Raw genomic sequence first — 17,298 nt, forward strand, 5'->3', positions numbered from 1 at the left:
ATAAAAGCACAATGGGTTTTTCTTAAAGTACTAACCTGCTCTTTAACAAAAATTATAAAAGGTTAAAAAGAGTCAATAAAAATCTTACCTTATGGTCAGATGTTAAAATTAGATAAATATGTTTACAAGGTTTTATTAAAATTGAGTTTAACATTAATAACACACTAATATAAAAATGTAGTATATTATCTGATATAAAAATCATACAGGAAGGACTGTCAAATACAAAATAGTGTTTGGCTTTCTTTGGTCTAAAAACTAATAAAAATATCTCTGCTAAAAATATAAAAATTAGCTGGGCATGGTGGCAGGCACCTGAAATCCCAGCTACTGGGGAGGCTGAGGCAGGAGAATCGCTTGAACTCAGGAGACGGAGGTTGCAGTAAGCTGAGATCACACCATTGCACTCCAGCCTGGGAGACAAGAGCGAGACTTCGTCTCAAAAAATAAACAAACAAAAAACAAAACAAAACAAAAAAACTAATAAAAATAGTTGCTAAAGGAAATTTCTCAGTAAGAAGACACCAAGGATGATAAAGTCCACTGCTGATGTCCCCACATTTAAAACAAAAGATCAATTTCTTAGAAACTATATACTTGGTTTATCTTCCACTTTCCTTTCCCTCAAAACTAAAAGTCTTTTAGCACAGGTACCACTCCTAGAACTTGCGGTAAACCAGCACTAGCCTGAGGATTACATTCTCATCAAAGGGTGGAAAGAAAGAAAACTTGAGCTAGCCTGGGAAGGACCCTACCTATGCTGCTAACCACTGAGACTGATGTTCGTACAGCAGAAAGGGAGTGGACTTATCACACCTGAGACAAGAAAGCGCGGTCCCCTCCAGAGTTATGGACCATGGTCCCGAGAGAAAACCCTACCAAACTAAAGCTAAGAAAAATTTAACTCTCTTTCATCCATTCTATTATTCTTTCTTCTTTCCTCACTCTATTGCTGACCATCTAGTGATAACATAACCAAGTCAATCTTCCTCAAACTATTGCATTTGATGCTTGCCTTGTTACACCCTGTGGGGACTTGCCAAGTCAAAGACAGCTCTCTACTTCAGAAAAGTACCTCTGTCCCTCCTGACTCTCCTCAGACTGGGCCTTAGTTAATTGGGACCATTTAACCTGAGGAGATTTCGATAAAGACCCCAGTGTCAACCAGGAGTCTTGCCCCCTGATGTAGAGCTTTTATGCCGTAGTTGGTCCAATGTTCTGTGGACCACTAAAGAGCAAGGATGGACTGTCCCAGTTTTTGTAATTTCCTAAAACCATAAATTCATTTTACTAGAGGGTTGTAGAAGTTAAAGACTTAAGCTTTGGCAATTAAGACAGGATATCAAGATGCAAATGCCTGGTTGGAATGGATCAAATATTCCATCTGCACATTAAAAACAATTGTTATACTTGTGCACACAGCAGGTCAGAGACCTAGATTGTCCCCTTTCCGCTAAGGTGATTCCCCAGTCAACCAGGCATGGGGTGCATGGTAGCTATTTTCCAGGATTCTACAGCCTGGAGTAATAAGTCATGCCAAACTCTCTCTGTGTTATATCTCAAAGTCCAGCACCCTGCGGGTCAGCCCCCGAGGGCCATCCAGCTTCTGTCTCCCAACCCTAAGTTCACTTCATATCTCTCACGACAGGTAGGAAACTTAGCATTCCTTGGAGACCTGAAGGGATGCAGTGAGCTTAAGAATTTTCAAGAGCTTATCAATCAGTCAGCCCTTGTTCATCCCTGAGTGGATATGTGGTGGTATTGTGGTACACCTTTACTGGACACTCTGCCGAATAACTGGAGTGGCACTTGTACTTTAGTCCAATTGGCTATCCATTTCACCCTGGCATTTCATCAACCAGAGGAAGGAAAAATAAGACATTGTAAAGTGAGAGAATCCCCTTATGGGTCTTTTGACTCTCACATCTATTTAGATGCAACTGGAGTCCCATAGGAAATACCAAACCCAAAATCAAATAGCTGCAGAATTTAAGTCAATATTTTGGTAGGTGACAATTAATAAGAATGTAGATTGGATAAACTACATCTACTACAACCAACAGTGATTTATTAACTACACTAGAGATACTGTTAAAGGAATAGCTGAACAATTAGGGGCTACTAACCAGATGGGTTGGGAAAATAGGATAGCCTTACACATGATAATTAGCAGAAAGAGGAGAAGTTTACATCATGATTAAAACTCAATGTTTCACCTTCATCCCAAACAACACCACCCCTAATGGAAGTATAACAAAGGCACTGCAAGGTCTGACTGCTCTGTCCAATGAGTTAGCCAGCAACCCAGAGGTAAATGACCCCTTTACAGGTTGACTAGAAAAGTGATTTGGTAAATGGGAAGGAATAATAGCCTCAGTTATTACTTTTCTTGCAGCTGTAATGGGCGTACTTATTCTTGTCAGGTGCTGTGTCATATCATGCATCCATAGGTTGATGCAGAAGCTCATAAACATGGCACTTACTAAAACTGCCCTTAACTATCCTCCACCTTATCCAGAGAAGTTTCTTCTTTTAGAAAATCAAGCAAAACAACTAAGCCAAGACATGTTTTTAAAAAGTTTGAAAAGAAAGCTATAAGGAAATACAAGGAGAGGGGTTGTTAGACATGAGTTCTAAATTTCTTTTCAAGAATCATTATGTCAGTATGTCTAATTCTTTACCTTCTACTTTTAAACATAACTTCCTCATAAAGCAACCTTTTTTCGATTACCTGCTCCACCCTGACTCATTTCAATCACCTGCTCCAGCCTGACTCATTCTGATGACCTGCTCCACCCTGACTCATTCCGATTACCTGCTCTGTCATAACCATTTTTCCCACCAAACCACTCACCCCATCACTCTGTTTAAATTAGTCAATAGGAATTAATTTAGCCTGTGCAGTCTAACCCTAGCCAATAGGGGAATGACACAGAAGCAGGGGGCCACATGCCTCAGAGCTGAGAACCCCTTTCCCTCCCTTGTCCAAGTGTGCACTCACCATTGCTCCATCTGTAAGGGCACACCCTTCTATAGAAGTACCTTGCCTTGTTGAGAATTAAAAAGAAAATTTTATATTTGAGTGGTATTTCTTTTGCGGCACTGAAACTTTATATATAATAATATTAAGAAACAAAGCAAAAAATTTGGCTAGGCATGGTGGCGCATGCCTATAATTCCAGCATTTTGGGAAGCTGAGGGTGGTAAATTGCTTGAGCCCAGGAGTTTGAGAGCAACCTGGGCAACATGGTGAAACCCTATCTCTACAAAAAAAATTTAAAAAATTAGCCTGGCATGGTGGTGACCGCAGGTAGAACCAGCTACTGAGAAAGCTAAAGTGGGAGAATCACATAAGCCTGGGAAGTCGAGGCTGCAGTGAGCCATGATTGCACTACCGCACTCCAGTTTAGGTGACAGAGCAAGACCCTGTCTCCAAAAAAAAAAAAAAAAAGGAAGAAACAAAACAAAAATTAACAATAAATACTTTAATAATATGCCATAATGACAGGTATGTTGACCTGGATTTGTTTAAAGTAGCTAGGTGTGGGGAAAAGAAAGAGATCAGCCTGTTACTGTGTCTATATAGAAAGAAGTAGATATAAGAGACTCCATTTTGTTCTGTATTTGAGATGCTGTTAATCTGTGACCCTACCCCCAACCTTGTCCTTGCAAGAGACATGTGCTGTGGTAACTCAAGGTTTAATGGATTTTGGTTGTGCAGGGTGTGTCTTTGTTCCTAGAAAAGCTAGGTATTGTCCAAGGTTTATCCCCATGTGATAGGATGAAACAATGCCGCTAAAAGGTTTATCTCTAGGCACAGGATTTTCCTTTAAACTTATTCATGTCACAGAGATCCTTGCTCTTATGTCTTACTGCTGATTTCCTCCCTAAAAATGATCCTATTGTCCTGCCACTCGCTTATCTTTAAGATGATAAAGATAATTATCTATAAATACTAAGAGAACTCAGAGACGTGCTGGCATGGGTCCTTTGTAAGCTGAGCACCGGTCCCCTGGGCCCCCGCTTTTCTTTCTCTATACTTTGTCTCTGTGTCTTATTTCTTTTCTCAAGTCTCTCGTTCCACCTAACAAGAAACACCCACAGGTGTGGAGGGGCAGGCCACCCCTTCACTAGGGATTATACTGTGGGATTCCAAAAACCTGCTGCATATGTAAAATATTTATACTATTTAATAAGCAAAAGTCACTAGGAGCAAAATTATCCAAACATCAGTAGAGTTCTAGGAATCAAAGTATCTCTTGTGGTGCCAAAGCAAAAATGCAAGTCTAGACCTTAGCAAGGCAAGACTTTATCAAAGGAGGCTATGACAATAGGAAGACACTCAAAGACTAAGCTAGAAACATCCCAGGGAAAGGGTATGTGAGCGGAAACTGTGGCAAAGGCAGCTGTGGAAAGAGAAAAGTTTAGGGCCTAGCTGTCCTTGTCAAAGCAGACTGAAGTTGACATGAAGCACTAAGTTTAACCATCCTTGTTAAGGGCTATCAGTGCACACCTAAATGATTTTGGTTTTTAAGCAGATATAAATTGCATATATTCCAAGTCATGTTGACACAAACATCTTAGAATCTGGCTCTTCAAATATTCAAAGTAGGTCACATCCACAGGTGAACAAATCATAAGGCAGCTGGAAAACTTCACTGTATTAGTTAATAAGAGAATAGGCCAGGTGCGGTGGCTCACTCCTATAATCCTGGCACTTTGGGAGGCCAAGATGGGTGGATCACTTGAGGTCAGGAGCTCAATATCAGCCTGGCCAACATGGTGAAATCTTGTTTCTACTAAAAAAATAGTGGGGGCCGGGTATGGTGGCTCACCTATCCTAGCACTTTGGGAGGCTGAGGTGGGCGGATCACGAGGTCAGGAGATGGAGACCATCCTGGCTAACACGGTGAAACCCTGTCTCTACTAAAAATACAAAAAATTAGCCAGGCCCAGTGGTGGGCACCTGTACTCCCAGCTACTCGGGAGGCTGAGGCAGGAGAATGGCATGAACCTGGGAGGCGGAGCTTGCAGTGAGCCGAGATAGCGCCACTGCAGTCCAGCCTGGGCAAAAGAGCTAGACTTCCGTCTCAAAATAAGAAGAAAAAAAAAAATTAGCTGGGCATGGTGGCACATGCCTGTAATCCCAGCTACTCGGGAGGCTAAGGCAGGAGAATTGCTTGAACCCGGGAGGCGGAGCTTGCAGTGAGCTGAGATCGTGCCACTGCACTCCAGCCTGGGCAACAGAGCAAGACTCCATCTCAAAAACAACAGCAACAAAAAAAGCTGGTCACGTGGCGGGTGCCTGTAATCCCAGTTACAAGTCTGAGGCAGGAAAATCGCTTGAACCCGGGAGAGGGAGGTTGCAGTGAGGTGAGATCTTACCACTGCACTGCAGAGAGAGACTCCATCAAGAAAGAAAGAAAAGAAAGGAAAGAAACAAGGCATCCAAATGAATGAAGTTAAAGATAAGCAAAACAAAGCTAAGAAAGCAAAGAGATTGAAAAACTAAAAATAGAAACTACTTAATTAGAAAAAAGTAGAATTAAATATATAATCCAAGAGCTCGTTACTTGAAACATAAAAAAGATAGGCTTTTAGCTAAGTTAATTACAAAAAACAGCTAAAATATACTTGATGTAATAATTTGGAAATCCTAGATAAAATGAATTTTTTTAAAGAAAGTATGATTTCTAAAACGGATCTCAAAAAAAAAAAAAAAAAAAAAAAACAGAAAATCTGAATAATTACCATAAAAGAAGTACAAAGAGCTATTCCAGAAAAGGAGTATCAGGTCTAGATATTTTCATAGGTGGTTATATTCCACCTTTAAGGAAACAATTCCAAAGCTACTTGAACTTTTCTAATACATAAAAAAAGAAAGAAACCATCTAAAATACTTCTATGAAGCAAGAATAGTTTGACACTAACTCTAACAAGAAGTGTAGGAAAAAACATGAGCACTAATCTCATTTATACATATTGATGAAATAATACTAGGTACTAGGAAAAAGAATCCTGTAAAACCCTAAAAAAATAAAAGGACAAAAATGGGATTATTTCAGAAATACAAGGATAATAATAAAGTATTAGGAAATCTATTTTATAAATAGACCCAAGGACAATCAACTCAACAGACTTTGAAAAATAACTTGATTAAAAGCTTTTAACATCTACTTTTTTTTTTTTTCGTTTTTTTGAGACAGAGTCTCGCTTTGTTACCCAGGCTAGAGTGCAGTGGTGCAATCTCAGCTCACTGCAACCTCCGCCTCCTGGGTTCAAGTGATCCTCCTGCCTCAGCCTCCCAAGTAGCTGGGATTACAGGTGTGCATCACTATTCCTGGCTAATTTTTGTGTTTTTAATGGAGATGGGGTTTCACCATGTTGGCCAGGCTGGCCTCAAACTCCTGACCTCAAATGATCCATCTGCCTTGGCCTCCCAAAATGCTGGGATTACAGATGTGAGCCACCAAGGCTGGCCCATCTACTTTTCAATCAAAAATGATCATAAAAGAATAAGAATATAAGATGACAGCAAGAATGAGTAAATAAAAAATACATTTTTAAAATTAAATTTGAAAAATAAAAAAGAATAAGAATAGAAGACATTTCCTTAATATGAATCCATTTTAACCTCAAGACAGCTTATGTTCAAAGGAAAATGTTAGAAGCATTCCCATTAGCAAAAGATTTTAAATAATGATGACTACCATTATCAGTAATATTTTTCTAATGTAGTTGTCTTTATATTTGGGGGAAAATTAGAAGTTAAAAGTTATTGGAAACAAGACAACAATGCCTGCTGTCACCACTTGCATTCAAAATTGAACTGGAAGTTCTAGGCAATGCAGTCAGGCAAGAAAATAAAATAAAAGGCATCTAGATTGGAAAAGAGGAAGAACAACTATCTCTTTTTGCAGATGAGATAAAAATCCCTAAACAATCCACAAAAAAATCCATTAGGGCTAATAAACAAGCTCAGAATGATGCAAGGATGCAAGATCAATACACAAAAATCAGTTGTATTTGTTTAAAGTAGCTAGGGATTATACTGTGGGATTCCAAAAACCTGCTGCATATGTAAAATATTTATACTATTTAATAAGCAAAAGTCACTAGGAGCAAAATTATCCAAAAATCAGTAGAGTTCTAGGAATCAAAGTATCTCTTGTGGTGCCAAAGCCAAAATGCAAGTCTTTGAGCCATGCCTGGCCCAAAGTTATTTACTAAAATCTTCTTTGTAATTAAGAAAACAATCTTTGTATCCATTCAAGAATTCGCTGCACCTATGAAAAAGAATGAAGCTGGTCTTTGTCTACTGATACAGAAATTGTCCTAGGCCAGGCGTGGTGGTTCATGCCTGTAATCCTAGCACTTTGGGAGTTCGGAAATTCAAGGCAAGCCTGGCCAACATGGTAAAACCCCACCTCTACTAAAAATTAAAAGAAAAGGGAGGGGAGGGAGAGAAAGAGGCCGGGTGCAGTGGCTTATACCTGTAATTCCAGCACTTTAGGAGGCCAAGGCGGGCAGATCAATTGAGGTCAGGAATTTGAGACCAGCCTGGCCAACATGGTGAAACTCCATCTCCACTAAAGATAAAAAAATTAAAAAATTAAAAAATAAATTAGCCAGGCGTGCTGGTGCTTGCCTGTAATCCCAGCTACTTGGGAGGCTGAGGCTGGAGAATCACTTGAACCCAGGAGGCAGAGGTTGCAGTGAGCTGAGATCACACCATTGCACTCCAGGCTGAGCAACAGCAAGACTCTGTCTCAATGAAAAAAAAAAGGGGGGGGGGGCAGAGAGAGAGAGTCCTAGATAAGAAAGAGAAAGAGAGAGAGGGAAGGAAGGAAAGAAGGAAGGAAGGAAGGAAGGAGGAGTAAGGAGGAAGGAGGAAGGAGGAAGCAGGAAGGGAGAAGGGAGAAGGGAGGGAGGGAGGAAGGAAGGAAGAAAATTAAAAAGAAAGGAAAGAAAGATTCCTAGATGAGAGACAGCGAAAGTGAGAGAAAGGAAAGGAAAGGAAAGGGTCCTAGATGAGCGAGAGAGAGGAAGAGAGAAGGGACGGAATGGAGGGAGGGAGGAGAGTCCTAGACCAGGGGTCCCCAACCCTACTGGTCCATGGCTTGTCAGGAAGTGGGCCCCACAGCAGATGGTGAACAGTGAGCAAGCAAGCAGAGCTTCATCTGTATTTACAGCTGCTCCCCATCACTCACATTACCACCTGAGCTCCACCTTCTGTCAGATCAGCGGTGGCACTAGATTGTCGTAGGAGCATGGACCCTATCATGACCAGAGCATTCAGGGATCTAGGTTGTGTGTCCTTATGAGAATCTAATGCCTGATGATCTGTCACTGTCTCCTATCACCCCCAGATGGAACCATCTTGTTGCAGGAAAACAAACTCAGGGCTCCCACTGATTCCACATTATGGTGAGTTGTATAATTGTTTCATTATATATTACAATATAATAGTGATAGAAATGAAGTACACAATAAACGTAATGCACTTAAATCATCCTGAAACCATCCCTCTCCACCCTGGTCCATGGAGAAGTTGTCTTCCACAAAACCAGTCCCTAGTGTCAAAAAGGTAGGAGACCATTGTCCTAGATATACTGTTTCATGGAACAAGTAAGGTGCAGAAAAGTGTATAGCTTATATTGCTTGTGTAAAAAGGGGCAAAATGTGTTTTTGTGTATGTGTGTGTGTTTTCTTGTATATTGTAAAATATCTCTATAAGGGGATACACATGCTGATCAATACTGGCTTAGGGGATGTGGTTAGAGTTTTGAGTCTTATGAAAGTCATATCTGATTTAAAAATAAATAATGGATCGGGTGCAGTGGCTCACGCTTGTAATCCCACACTTTGGGAGGCCAAGAGGGGAGGATTGCTCTAGCCCAGGAGTTCAAGGCAACCGTGGACAACATGGCGAGATCCTATCTCTACAAATAATTTTAAAATTAGCAGGGCATGGTGGCACACTCCTGAGGTTCCAGGTACTCAGGAGGCTGAGGTGGGAGGATTGAGTGAACCTGGGAGGTCAAGGCTGCAGTGAACCATGATCTCACCACTGTACTCCAGCCTGGACAAGAGTGAGACCTGTCTCAAAAAAATAAAAATAAATAATACACTGACAATATAGCAGAATTTTTGTAAAAATAATTTTTTTTTTTTGAAATGGAGTCTCACTCTGTCACCCAGGCTGGAGTGCAGTGGCATGACCTTAGCTCACTGCAAGCTCCACCTCCCGGGTTCATGGCATTCTCCTGCCTCAGTCTCCCAAGTAGCTGGGACTACAGGTGCCCTTCACCACGCCTGGCTAATTTTTTGTATTTTTAGTAGAGACAGGGTTTCACCATGTTAGCCAGGATGGTCTCGATCTCTTGACCTCGTGATCTGCCCGCCTCAGCCTCCAAAAGTGCTGGGATTACAGGCGTGAGTCACCACGCCCAGCCAAAAATAATTCTTAATCTTAATCTCACATTCATAAAATGTATTTGAACAAAATTATTATACTTAAATTTATTCTTTTCCTCTGAAATGGCCCAACTCTCTTGACTACTTGATAGACCACCAGCTGACTATTCTTTGAGCAAGGCTGTCCCAGAACTTTAAACATTCAGATGCCAGAGAGGCTACTACAGTTGGATCCAGTATCTGAATTCACATCTCTTTAGGACCACAAATTATATTCTTATACCAGAGATTAAGTGGGATCTTATTAGAGAAACTCCTAATTCTTAATTCAATTAGTTAGTATTTGCTGGAAACCTATTATTTAATATTATCTGTTATACAGAGATTAATGTATCCTGGCTGCTGTTCTCGAGATGCTCACAAGCATGCTGGTTACTAAACTATATCCAATTATATAAAATAGATTCTAAAGGCTCCAGCAACACTATGGCAGTTGGTTAAAATAGGTTTATTATACCATCCTGTGCCTAAGTATACATCTGAAAGGATACACACAAGTTTTTAAAAAATTTTTTTGAGAGGGAAGGAAGGAAGGAAGGAGGGAGGGAGGGAGAGAGGGAGGAAGGGAGGAAGGGAGGGAGGGAAGGAGGAAGAAGGAAGGAAGGGAGGAAGGAAGGAAGGGAGGGAGGGAGGGAGGGAGGAAGGAAGGAAGGAAGGAAGGAAGGAAGGAAGGAAAGAGAGAGAGAGAGAGAGAGAGAAAGAAAGAAAGAAAGAAAGAAAGAAAGAAAGAAAGAAAGAAAGAAAGAAAGAAAGAAAGAAAGTCCTAGATGAGAAAGAGAAAGAGAGGTGAGACAGGGTCTCACTCTGTCGACCAGGCTGGAGTGCAGTGGTGCAATCTCAGCTCCCTGCAGCCTCCGCCTTCTGGGTTTAAGCAGTTCTCCTGCCTCAGCCTCCTGAGTAGCTGGGACTACAGGTGTGCACCACTACAGCTGGCTAGAATTGTTAATAGCAATTACATCTGTTGGATGGGATTGCCAGAAAGGAGACAAGGGGAAGACTTTTACTTTTTTAAATATTTCAAATATGAAGATGGTGGGATCATGAAGGATTTTATTCATTTTTAGCATTTTTTTCAAATAAAAACATAGGAAAAAATCAAGAGTTTCAAACCAATACATAAAGTTATTTCTTCACATAATCAAAACAAATTATCATATACCACTTTCCTACCTCCCTTCATTGAATAGTACAAAACTTGGTATACTCTGCTTTTATCTACTAGATATTCTGTATTAGACTTGACCCTTGTTAAATGAAGTCTCCCTTTGTTTAGGAAAAATGTACAGTATATCAAAGGATGAGATCACCACCCCAAAGCTATGCTGATCAGTCTTGTTGAAAACAGAAAATATACACTTTGGCCAGGCGCGGTGGCTCACGCCTGTAATCCCAGCACTTTGGGAGGCTGAGGCTGACAGATCACGAGGTCAGGAGATTGAGACCATCCTGGGTAACATGGTGAAACCCCGTCTCTACTAAAAATACAAAAAAAATTAACTGGGCATGGTGGCGGGTGCCTGTAGTCCCAACTGCTGTGGAGACTGAGGCAGGAGAATGGCGTGAACCCAGGAGGCGGAGCTTGCAGTGAGCCGAGATTGCGCCACTGCATTCCAGCCTGGGTGACAAAGTGAGACTCCATCTAAAAAAAAAAAAATACAGGCTTTATGGGAAGGGTTTGTTTTTGGGAAGTATTGGTTATTGAGGTAGGAGTAGTTTGGAAAATCAGTCACAAAAGCATGGGTTACAGAAATTCATTTTCTGTTACCTTGATGTGTTTGCTGAAGGCGCTATCACTGATCAATTATAATAGGTTTAAAACCAGCACTGGTGTTTAGTTGTTACTATGCTATAAAAATTTCAGTCTCGGCTGGGCACAGTGGCTCATGCCTGTAATCCCAGTACTTTGGGAGGCCATGGCGGGTGGATCACCTGAGGACAGGAGTTCAAAACCAGCCCGGCCAACATGGTGAAACCTCGTCTCTACCAAAAATACAAAAATTACCTGGGCATGGTGGTGCATGCCTGTAGTCCCAGCTACTTGGGAGGCTGAAGCAGGAGAATTGCTTGAACCCAAGGGGCGGAGGTTTTAGTGAGCCCAGATCATGCCAATATACTCCAGCCTGGGTGACAGAATGAGACTCCGTCTTAAAAATAAATAAATAAATAAATAAAAATCAGTCTTTTTCTAAGTTTGTGGGGATTTGTTTTTTATTCTAAAGAAGAGTTATGTCTTTTTTTGCTTGGTCTTGATTTTAAAAACTAGAGGAATCTGGCACTGAAAAAATGTAATTTCTTTTGACCTATCATAATTTTATATTAAAAGGCTATAATATAGTGTATTAATTTTCTCTTCCTGCTATAACATATTACCACAAATTTAGTCATTTAACACAATACAAATTATCATCTTATGGTTCAGTAGATTAGAAATCTGACACAGGTCTCACTAAGCTAAAAACCAAGACACTGGAAGAGCTGAATTCCTTCTTGAGGCTCTAGGGAAGAATCCGTTTCCTTTCTTTTTCCAGCTTCCAGAGGTTACCCCCATTCTTTGGCTCACAGCCCCTTTTCTCCTTCTTCAAAGCGAACAACATATGTTTCTCTGACCCTACTTCTGTTGTCACATCTCTTTCTCTGACAACCCCTTCGTCCTCCCTCTTTCAGTTGTTAAGGACCTTTACAATTACCTTGAGCCTGCCTGGAGGATCAAGGATACTCTCCCTACCTTGAGGGACTTAATTTAGTCACACCTGCAAAGTCCCTCTTGCCATGTAAGGTAACATATTTGCAGGTCACAAGGATTAGGACACGAACATCTTTAGGGGAACTTTATTCTGCCTACCACACGTGGAAATTGAATTTATAAATATATCCGTTAGAATTGCACTTGACTGCTTAAACAAGTAGGGGATCTCTTTGTCTCCTATAGCAGGAAATCTGGGAACGGGAAGCCCAAGGCTGATTGTGATGGCCTCAACAATGCCATCAAGGAAACTGACCCCTAGTGTCCTGCTCACTACCATGCTTAGCAATGACTACTGAGCCTCAAGCATCCTCACAGGTTCCAGGCAGGAAAAAAGAAATGGAAGCGGCAGTACCAGCAAAATTCAGCTGACATTTTGTTAGCCAGAATTGAGTCATGGGACCACCCCTAGCTACAAGGAAATCTGAGAAGGGAAGTTTTTGGCTTTCCTCCTTATCTAAAGAAGAAAGGAAAATTGAAATAAGAGTTTGAATGAGTGATAGGTGAGCTAACCTACAGAATTGACTACAAGTAAGTGACTGAGCAAACAACTTTAATAATCCAATTATTGAAGGGCAGGACTCAGGTGTGTAATGCCCAGACCGTTTGTTCCCCAAAGAAGACCACCAGAGTCCAGAGTCAAAGCCAAGCGGCAAGGATCTTTTACTGCAAGTTCGAACTTGGTCCCTCCATTCCACAGCATACAAGAGGGCCCCGAACAATGCGAATGCTTGCCTTTTATAGCCCGATGTAAATAGGATACGTAAAGTTACAGGGGAACAAGGGAATTCTTTTGGTTACAGCATTACAATTGGTTAACATTATACATTTAGCATTTTTTTTATTGGTTCCCGCTGTGTCCTTATCGGAGCTTTCCCAGGTGGTGTTTTTCTAAAGTCGAGAGAAATATGGAGGAATGTGTTTGTGCTGGGCTCAGGAAGTTGAGAGAGATATATGGTGGGTTGTGTTTGTGCTGGGCTAAGGAAGTTGGGAGGTATATGGAGGAATGTGTTTGTGCTGGGCTCAGGAAGGTGAGAGAGATATATGGAGGAATGTGTTTGTGCTGGGCTCAGGAAGTTGAGAGAGATATATGGTGGGTTGTGTTTGTGCTGGGCTAAGGAAGTTGGGAGGTATATGGAGGAATGTGTTTGTGCTGGGCTCAGGAAGGTGAGAGAGATATATGGAGGAATGTGTTTGTGCTGGGCTCAGGAAGTTGAGAGAGATATATGGTGGGTTGTGTTTGTGCTGGGCTAAGGAAGTTGGGAGGTATATGGAGGAATGTGTTTGTGCTGGGCTCAGGAAGTTGGGAGGTATATGGAGGAATGTGTTTGTGCTGGGCTCAGGAAGTTGAGAGAGATATATGGTGGGTTGTGTTTGTGCTGGGCTAAGGAAGTTGGGAGGTATATGGAGGAATGTGTTTGTGCTGGGCTCAGGAAGTTGGGAGGTATATGGAGGAATGTGTTTGTGCTGGGCTCAGGAAGTTGAGAGAGATATATGGTGGGTTGTGTTTGTGCTGGGCTAAGGAAGTTGGGAGGTATATGGAGGAATGTGTTTGTGCTGGGCTCAGGAAGTTGGGAGGTATATGGAGGAATGTGTTTGTGCTGGGCTCAGGAAGGTGAGAGAGATATATGGAGGAATATGCCTGATTTCTTTCAGGTGTAGGAATTTAGTGGACTATTTGCTACATGTGTTACTCAATATCTGTTGGTCCTAAGATCAAAATTGATTTTTTAAAAAAGTCTCACAAGTCACAGTATGTTCCCTATACCAGTTTACTTAGCCTTAAAAGGTACACTGTAAATAATGCACACCGCTAAACAGCAGAGACCTTCTGATGTCTGGCAATGCTGGGTGCAGCTTCCATGCCCCTCCACCACACAGCATGCTCAGTTGCAAGAGGTGAGGCTGAAGCACGTGCAGAAGATTTGACCTCTGGGCAGCCACCCTTTCTATCCTCTACTTATGCATAGTCCATGCTTGTTGCATAGCCTCTGGGAGAAAGTGCTAAATCACATGCCTAACAGGGCAGCTGCAACTCATCAATCAGGGGTTTCACAATGAATGCTTCTGTAAGCCAGGGGCAGTCTGACCTGCTAACATTCCAAGTTTATCTTGTATCAATACATTCTGGTGAGCAGAGTGGCTTGAAGGTAAATCTAAGGTCATATCGCCAGGGTCCCTGGGTCTAGGGCAAGAGTTTATACCAGCCAAAAGTTCCTTCCTTGGTGGGCTAACAGTATCTTTCTTCCTCTTGAATTCAGAATCAATTGAGAGAAATACAGGAGTCAGATAGGTGAGCATCAAAATATCAGCTTTATGAAGTCAACTGGAAGATGTGGCCAAGTGCGCAGGCTCACACTTTCCCCAGACTTCCCCACCTGGTTGCTGGCACAGCTGAACAACACAGGCTTCTCAGCAAAGGCAGGGTCATAGGAAGCAGATCCACTCCCTGTAACATACAGGTCTAGAAAGGTGGAGGAAGGGCTGAGCTCAGTCTATTCTTCCCAACTCACATGTCTCACTGCTCACTCCTATTTCCCTGGGGAGGGGTGAATGAGGATCAGGGAGATACTCAGTGATTCTCAGCCAATCTCACAGTTCAAAGCCACCCAGGGAATCAATGTGTAGTGAGGTAGAAAGCCACTCACCTACCTGAAGTTGCTGCATCTGGAAACATAAGGGATGGAGATACTGTTCTTCCCCATAACTTGGACTATTCATTTTAACTATGCTCTGCTTTTCTCATAAATGGCAGATTTCCTCTGAGATACTTTCCTTTATTTATTTTTATTTTACTTTTTTTTGAGATGGAGTCTCATTCTGTCGCCCAGGCTGGAGTGCAATGGCAGGATCTCGGCTCACTGCAACCTCCGCCTCCTGGGTTCAAGCAGTCTCCTGCCTCAGTCTCCCAAGTAGCTGGGACTACAGGTGCCCGCCACTAGGCCTGGCTAATTTTTTGTATTTTTAGTAGAGAAGGGGTTTCACCGTGTTAGCCAGGATGGTCTTGATCTCCTGAACTTGTGATCTGCCCACCTCAACCTCCCAAAGTGCTGGGATTACAGGCATGAGCTATGGCGCCCGGCCTTTGAATTCTTTTAATACAAAGCAAATGAAAACACCTGTTTTCAATTTCTTTTAGCAGTCAGGCTATCTTTTGGAACTCTCTTAGAGAGTTTGCCTCTAGGTTCTTGCTAGCGCTGTTGTTTGAGAGCGTTCCCTGGAGTCGTGAAGGGCAGTTCCTTGGGAAGAAAGGGATGGGTAGAAAAAATAATGTCAGTTCGTAAAATAATCTTCAGACATTCTTATTTATAATTGCCATAATCCATAGAGTTTTCATTTTTTCTTTGCTCAACAAAAACCTATCATGTATCTTTAGTGGCTGTTTTTTTTTTTTTTTTAAATAGTTATGGCAGAGGCCACGCACAGTGGCTCACGCCTGTAATCCCAGCACTTTGGGAGGCTGAGGTGGGTGGATCGCCTGAGGTCAGGAGTTCGAGACCAGCCTGGCCAACATGGTGAAACCCTGTCTCTACTAAAAATACAAAAATTAGCCAGGTTTGGTGTTGCATACCTGTCATCCCAACTACTTGGGAAGCTGAGGCAGGAGAACTGCTTGAACTCGGAAGGCGGAGGTTGCAATGAACCGAGATCTTGCCTTTGCACTCCAGCCTGGGCGACAGAGCAAGACATCCCAGCTACTTGGGAGTCTGTGGCAGGAGAATTGCTTGAACCCGGGAGGCAAAGGTTGCAGTGAGCTGAGATCATGTCACTGCACTCCAGCCTGGGAGTCGGAGTGATACTCTGTCCCAGATTTAAAAAAAAAAAAAAAAAAAAAAAAAAAAAGGCCTGGCGCCGTGGCTCACGCCTGTAATCCCAGCACTTTGGGAGGCCAAAGCGGGCAGATCACAAGGTCAGAAGATCGAGACCATCCTGGCTAACACGGTGAAACCCCGTCTCTACTAAAACTACAAAAACAAAATTAAATGAACGTTAAGGCAGGCATCTGTAGTCCCACTTACTCGGGAGGCTGAGGTGTTAGAATGGCGTGAACCTGGGAGGCGGAGCTTGCAGTGAGCTGAGATTGCACCACTGCACTCCAGCCTGGGCAACAGAGCGAGACTCCGTCTCAAGAAAAAAAAAGAGAGAAAATACATAGTTCTTCCGGTTTAAATAGCCACTTGGCATTGATCTACTAGAATCCAAATAAATTAATAGTAAAAATAATAATGGTTATAATTAAACACTATGTTTGTTCTTACTTCAAGTAAAATAAATTGGCCAGGCACGGTGGTTCATGCCTGTAATCCCAGAAGTTTGGGAGGCCGAGGCGGGCGGATCACGAGGTCAGGAGATCGAGACCATCCTGGCCAACACAATGAAACCTCGTCTCTATTAAAAATACAAAAAAATAAGCCGGTCGTGGTGGAGGGCGCCTGTAGTCCCAGCTACTCAGGAGGCTGAGGCAGGAGAATTGCTGAATCCAGGAGAGGGAGCTTGCAGTGAGCCAAGATTGAGCCACTGCACTCCAGCCTGGGCAACAGAGGGAGACTCTGCCTCAAAAAAAAAAAAAAAAAAAAAAAGGCTATGGTAATGAGCTGTCTCTCTCTTGCTTAAGTTTTCTTTCTTTCTTTCTTTTTTTAAACTATCTTTCTTTCCTCTTTCTTTCTTTCTCTCTCTCTTTTTATTATTTTTTTCCCAGAGTCTCCAACCCAGGTTGGAGTGCAGTGGTGTGATTACAGCTGACTGCAGCCTCAACCTCCTGGGCTCAAGGGATGCTCCCACCTCAGCTTCCCGAGTAGCTGGAATTACAGGTGCACACCACCATGCCTGGCTAATTTTTTACTTTTTATAGAGACGAAGTCTCACTATGTTGCCCAGGCTAGTCTTCAACTCCTGCGCTCAAGCAATCCTCCAGCCTCAGCTTCCCAAAGCGTTGGGATTACAGATGTAAGCCACTGCACCTGGCCTGAGTTTTCAGTAAACCAAATAATTAATGTACTTCTGACTGTATTAGAACCTAAAACACATTTTCTGGCCATGAGTCCCCAAGCAGAGCAGGAGGCCTGATGAGTTCATGG

This window comes from Macaca mulatta, chromosome 11 (assembly GCF_049350105.2).
Source record: "Macaca mulatta isolate MMU2019108-1 chromosome 11, T2T-MMU8v2.0, whole genome shotgun sequence".
NCBI classification, from domain to species: domain Eukaryota; kingdom Metazoa; phylum Chordata; class Mammalia; order Primates; family Cercopithecidae; genus Macaca; species Macaca mulatta.